The sequence below is a fragment of the Halictus rubicundus genome, chromosome 16 (genome assembly GCF_050948215.1).
Source record: "Halictus rubicundus isolate RS-2024b chromosome 16, iyHalRubi1_principal, whole genome shotgun sequence".
NCBI classification, from domain to species: Eukaryota; Metazoa; Arthropoda; class Insecta; order Hymenoptera; family Halictidae; genus Halictus; species Halictus rubicundus.
Genome location: NC_135164.1, coordinates 1,350,069 through 1,357,384, shown reverse-complemented (window position 1 = coordinate 1,357,384; position 7,316 = coordinate 1,350,069).

Sequence of the window (7,316 nt, the reverse complement as noted above, 5' to 3'; positions counted from 1 at the left end):
ACACAATTTTAATACTAGAACCAAATACCTTAGAAGAAATATTGGCAATTAAACAACACCAAGACCGCACAATTCAAGAAATTAAGAATAGATTAGAGGTAAGCGAAGAAAAGTATTATGAGTTACGAGACGGTTTAGTATATAGGAAAATTGACAACAACAGATTATTATTTTACGTACCTGCGTGCTTAGAAAATAACGTTATTAAAACAAGCCACGACGATTTAGGGCATTTAGGGTTTGAAAAAGTATTTAACAATATTAGTCAGGTGTACTGGTTCCCACAAATGCGTAAAAAAATTAAACAGTACATCAGCAATTGTCTGAAATGTATTGAATTTTCTCCAAACAGTGGTAAACAAGAGGGATTTTTGCACAGTCTAGGGAAAGGCGACTTACCATTCCAAACAATACATATAGATCATTTCGGTCCACTAGAAAAGTGCAAGAATAGTTATAAATTTATTTTAACACAGTAGTAGATGGTTTTACTAAATTTATAAGGTTATATCCTTGTAAAACAACAAAATCGGAAGAAGTTATAAAACACTTAACGGAATATTTTAGAGCTTATAGTAAACCAAGACGACTAATTAGTGACCGAGGTACGTCTTTTACCTCAAATTTATTTAAAGAGTTTTTAGCGAATAACGAAATAGAACAAATATTAATCGCAATAGGAACCCCACGTGCGAATGGCCAGATTGAGCGATTTAACAGAGTAATAGCACCAATGTTGGCAAAATTAACGGAAACTCCGGGAAAATGGGACCAAGTTGTCGACAAAGTAGAATATGGGATAAATAATACTGTTTGTCGGTCAACAGGCAAGAGCCCATCCCAGTTATTATTTGGTATGAATCAAAAAGGCATTGTATTGCATAAAGTACGAGAAGCACTAGAAATTTTAAACAATGAAAAAAGAGACCTTTCGACAACTCGCAGGGAAGCAGCTAAAAAAATGGTTAAAGTTCAACAAACTAACGAACGTATATACAATAAGAAACACAAAAAACCGACTGCGTATCAAGTTGGCGATTATGTAGTAATTCGCAACATAGATACCACACCGGGTATAAATAAAAAATTATTACCAAAATTTAAAGGCCCGTATGAGATTAAAAAAATATTAGACAAAGACAGATATATCATAACAGATGTTGAAGGGCACCAAGTATCGCGTGTACCATTTACGGGAGTTGTTGGCCCTGATCAGATGAAATTTTGGATCCGATCGGGAACCGTAACCGAGAACGATACTGAATAGAAGATAAGTTTGTATGGTATTATTACGTTGTATTTGCGTCATCTGTGTATTGTTTAATTATATAAAATAAGTTTGTATAGTATTATTGCGTTGCATTTGCGTCAGCTGCGTATTGTTTAATTATTCTGTATTATTCTACCTTGTGCACGATTATATATTCCGTTTATTCAAGTTTTAATTTTACATTTGCATATAGTTACTCTGTAGTCCTGCGTAAAGTTCTTTAAGATGCATCGATGACCGAGGACGGTCATTATGGTCAGGATTGGCCGAACTGTAGGAGTTTGTTACATATATATACATTAATGTTGGTGACGATCGATCGTCGGCAGTCAGCTGGGACGATCTGACATTCATCCGTTTGTCTCGTCTGCTCGTTTCACTGGTAACCGGTTGTCATTACAAGCCGACGATCGATTTGTTTATAACAACCTGATGTTTGAGCGTGAACAGCGTAACACCAGAATTTGTAAAACCGTCAAAGAATAAAGATCTTCTTCCTACAATTGAAAAATTTAAAAGTTAAACTTTCGTTCGCGCATGATTTCCCATCTGCTTACATTGTATGCCGTTTCTCAGTCGCTAGGTCTTTGACGCTCGACGCTCGTCGGGCCTCGTCGGAGCTCGTCGCCTTTTATTCGAGCTGGCAAAAGTTATTCGATGCCTTCGAATAAATGATACAGATTATTCGAATAACGAATAAAGATAAAGTATCTTTTATTCGAATCGATATTTAAATCATTTTTTATCAAAGTAATGCCCAACTCTGCTTGGAAGACATTTGAGCAAAGACGCGTCGCGCAGTGAGATTGGCGGCTTTGAACATTAATCATTTCTGTGGTGGGACGAGGAGGGAAATGATTCTTGTACAATTACGTAAGGAAAAACATGCTTAAACCGTTCCAATTTGTTAGAAAGCTTGCAAGATTGAATAATTGCTTGAAAAATGCTTGAAAAATTTTGCCAAATACTTTACGTCGTTGAATACATAGTAATTTTTGAACATAATGTGAACAATAGCATTTGTTGTTGGTGTTCACTTTTAACACAAAAGAGTGGTGGATTCGTCAGGGGATCTCAAAAAAGAGAAGCAATTTTTTTTATGAAATGTGTTATCTTTAAAATGTCTGACTTTAATGTTGATGATCATGTAGGAAGCAATACAAATTTACGACTAAGCTCGACTGAGCTCGCCGCAAATTCTTCAAGAGCACGAGCGCGAAAGTGGACGAAATTCGACTGCGTTTCGGTTCGAAACCGTGAAACACGAACTGAAGTCAAATTTTCAATTTCATTCAAATTTTAACTATTCTATTCTCTAAGTGACACAGCATTTTTTTCTAGACTGCTATAAAGAACGAAAAAAGAAGGATGAAGCTGAAATGGGCGTAGTTGGCCTCACTATATTTTGTGATGGATTAGAAATAGTTAAAATCTACTCATCGAGAAGCGACATCATGAAAGACGGAGTGTAAACGTAGACCCTCCTCCTTGGTCCGCGGAAAAGTACGAGATCTTCGTCCTGCCTGTCGGAGGGATGGTCGCGAAGAGTCAGGCGTATCCGGCCTCGATGGGTGGATTTGGTCCACTTGCTCTTCCCCAGCTTCTCTTTAATTCACTCACTTGATATTTTTTAAGTTGTGCGGTTTCTGCCGTCGGATCGCGACGGAAATCTTGAGCAGCACCGAAACGGGGGCCGCCGCGAACGGAGATCTTCGACGCGTTCGACGAAGATCTTGACGCGACGCGGAAAAAGACGCGGCAAGAAACTTCAACGAGAAGAAAGTACGGAACCGGACAATACAATTAATTTGTATGAACGCGAAGCGCCGGAGCGTGGAACGTATGCAGAAGAGGCTCTCTCCGCCAGGGAAGGGCCCTGGCCCTTGAAAATATTTTTCTTTTACTACTTTATATATTATCTTCCTTTCTTACAAGTATAATCTTCATGTATAGCCATTCAGGCGTTATTCATCCTAGAATTAAATATTATAGTCCGTGTGGTCACGCTCCACGTTCTTCCTAAACTATCTTGGTATTACTTTACCATATTTCTTATTATTGTCATTATATTAATTTGTAATATTGTTCATTTAATATTGATATCCTACCAGCACATGGCGAATATAATCCTCGCGGTGTGCTCGTAGCTCAACAAGATTCCTGCGTTGGAGCTACGCTCTGTTGTTACTCTGTTTTATATTTACTACATCATTCTTACATTAGTATTAAGATTTCCATCATTAAAAATATTTTTCTTTTACTACTTATATATTATCTTCCTTTCTTACAATTATAATTTTCATGTATAGCCATTCAGGCGTTATTCATCCTAGAACTAAATATCATAGTCCGTGTGATTACGCTCCACGTTCTTCCAAATCATTTTGGTATTACCTTACCATAATTCATAATATTGTTTATTATATCAATTCTAATATTGTTCATTTAAATCAATCTCTACCAGTACACGGCGAACTTAATCCTCGCGGCGTGCTCGTAGTTCAACAAGATTCTGCGTTTGAGCTGTAGCGGTACGCGATTCGCATCGCAAGATGTTAGAGTTGACCGCCTGCAGATGTTAGGGTCTAAGGTAATAAAACCTACCCTGACTTTTGCAGGATGGCAGAAATTATTTTATTTCCGAATGACTTTACGGGTGTAGAAAATTTAACTACCCCATCATAAACGTTGCCAGCCGAGTACCGCTGGGCCTGTCCGACCGCGCGGCACGCGCGGTCCCGACAAGACCTTTTTTCCAAACATTTGGCGACCACCTTTGCCAGTGACCATAAACAACAGATGCGGGATTTCCTACCCCCGCGAAGCATAGCTCCGCCTTCCTATCTTTCGAAAGGTAACGCCTTTCCGAAGATCAGGATATAAAGGGAGGAAATCCAGAAAATCTACTTCTTGTACCTCTTGCACTTCTCGCGCTTCGTGTCTACGTACTTTGTCTGTCGGTCTCATTGTACATTGAACACGCGATTAAATAAACAGACTATCCTGTTAAATAAACTGACTCTGTTTTTTGGTAACATAACCACAGAGCCAAGCTCAGTTGTTACTCTGTCTTATATTTACCACATTATTCTTACATTAGTATTAAGATTTCTATCACTAAAAATATTTTTCTTTTACTACTTTATATTCTAAAGATAGATCCTAAAAATGGTGTGTGGTGTCCTGGTCTTCATCCGGCATCATCACCTCTCGAGATAAGGTCGGAAGAGATCGGTTTTTATTTATTATGGGAGAGTGTCGCACTTTTCCAAGAGCGGGCTCTTCTCTTTCATCTGAACTGCTTGTTTCCTGATATCTCGGTCGTTTTTCTCGGTCTCGACGTAATTGTCTGATACGTTGTCCAATTGCATCAATGCCAGTGTCTGTTTTCGGTATCTGGATTTTGAAATCAGGATCTCTGAGTTCTCGCGGGATAAGTGGTAGACAGATGGAGGTAGGATTACGCGATAACGCGTCAGCGTTCTTATTCGTTTTTCCAGATTTATGGACAACCTGATAATCGTACTCCAAAAGTCTCAGTTTCCACTTCATGAGTCTTGACGTCGGATCTTTTACAGAGTGTAGCCAAACTAGTGGTCTGTGATCTGTCACCAGAGTGAATTTGGTTCCGTAAACATACGGTCTAAAATATTGAACGGCGTAAACCATGGCCAAACATTCTTTTTCTGTAGCTGAGTAATTTTTCTCTGCTTTATTTAGGCTGCGTGATGCGTAAGCAATCGGCAGATCATTTCCTATTTCGCCTTGACTAAGCACGGCTCCAATGGCATGTTCTGATGCGTCCGTTGTAACGATGAATGGTTTGCTGAAGTCGGGGTATTGTAAAATAGGTTCCTGACATAATTCTTCGCGTAATAGTTTAAAACTGTTTTCCTGTTCCTCGGTCCATTTGAATTTTATGCCTTTTCCCAAGAGACTAATCAACGGTTTTGCTTTAGTGGTGAAATCTGATATGAATCGTCTGTAGTATCCTACTAATCCCAAAAATTGCTGTATATTCTTCTGATTGGTGGGTCTTGGAAAATCCTTGACGGCTTTTAATTTTCTGGGGTCAGGTTTTACTCCTTGTCTTGAAATAATGTGTCCAAGGTATGTGACTTCTTTTCGTAGAAATTCGCATTTATTAGTCTGAAGGGTTAAGCCATGTTCTCGTAAGCGATTGAATAATTTCCTGACTTTAACGTTGTGTTCATGTAATGATGATGCGTAAACCACGATGTCATCCAGGTAAACGAACACGTCCGTTCCCTGAAGTCCAGTTAGAACTTGATCTATGAGGCGTTGGAAGGTGGGTGGTGCATTCTTTAAACCAAACGGCATTCGTGAAAATTCATAGTGTCCGTTAGGCGTGGTAAAGGCTGTTTTCTGCCTATCTTTCGGGTCCATCTCTATTTGGTGAAAACCATTTGCGAGATCGAAAACGGAGAAGTATTTAGCTCCACCGAGACGATCTAATATTTCTGTAATTTGTGGTAGCGGGTATTTATCGGAAATTGTTTTATCATAAAGCGCACGGAAGTCTATGACCATACGCCAACGTTTGTTTCCCTGTGCATCCGGTTTCTTTGGTACAATCCACAAGGGTGAATTATATGGTGATTTCGACGGAGTTATTATTCCTTCGGATAATAATGCGTCTATCTGTTTTTTTATTTCGTGTTGATGTATCGGAGGGTAACGATATTGTCTCGTGTTGATTGGAATTTCGTCGGTCGTGTGTATGGAGTGTTTGAAATTGGAGGCCTTCCCTAGCTTATCTCCGGGGAGATAAAATCGGTCGGGAAACTCCTTTATCAGAGTGGTGATGCTGCACAGTTCCTCTTTGTTCAAGTGCTTGAGATTTAATGTTTGGGAGATTCCCTGTGTCCTATCTTCTCCGTTATTGAAATTAGCGTGACCTTGTACCTCTGAGTAGATATCTTCGTCCGAAGTGCTTAAAATGTCATAGGGTTCCAGAATTTGTGGTTCTATTTCTACGTCCAGGTCTTCTTCGCTGGTGTTGGTTGCCATAACATGACACCTTCCTTGATTATTTATGACAGCTGCTTCTCCTATGTACAATCGGTCGTGTGTTTTTATACGGGGCAAGTAGCCTTCCTTGATCTTTGGATTAGCTATATGAATAACGATTTGTTGTGAGGTTCTTGCTGGAATGTGGTGTTTAGTTGTTTTTTCTGATGCTTCCAAATAATTTGAAAATCGAATAGGCCTGATAGGTTTGTTCTTTAATACCAGTGTTCCATGGTAATAGGAAATCTCAGCCTGTTCTTGTTTTAGGAATGGGCTTTCGATTAGTCCATCTGCTTCTATGGCAAGGTGTTTTACTACGTAAAATATTGCCGGGGCTTCATGGATACGAAGAATTGTCGTCCCTACGGTGAAAATCGGGGTTGTGGTGAGTCCAGTTATTTCGATTTCCTCTCGTGAAATCTCTGCTGTTCTTTCTAGAGCGTCGAGAACTACCAAATTTACGGACGCTCCACCGTCAATTAAAAATTCTGCCGTTCCTGATTCCAGTTCTGGGATCGTAATTTTGATCCGTGGTGCAGGTGCTTCCTTGATGAGGGTTTCTCTTCGAAGCGGACGGATCTTGGGCGATCTTCTTTCTTTTCGCTCATCGTGTCGCCTGTACGGTGAGCGCGATCGTAGTTTAAAAATTTCTTCGATTCCACGGACGAATCTCGCGAATCTCGTCGGAATCGCGGGCTACGAGGACGATTCCTGCAGAATTTCCCGTCGTGCCCGGAAGTTCCGCAATGCCAACAATACACGTTTGACATGCGATTTTTATCGGTACCCTTTAGAATCGTATACCGTTTTTCTCCGTCATCTCCCATTGATGACTCGGAGCGATTAGAGGGGGAGTGAGAGGGGCTCCTGTGACGCAAGGTCCAGGCAGAAGCGCGTTCTTCTCTTTCCTCCTCAAAACCAGATGGTCTCGTGCGTCGATCTCTGTGTCGATCATATCTGCTCGGAGATAGAGGATACGACACTTCACGCTCTCGATAACGAGGATCTTGGTCGA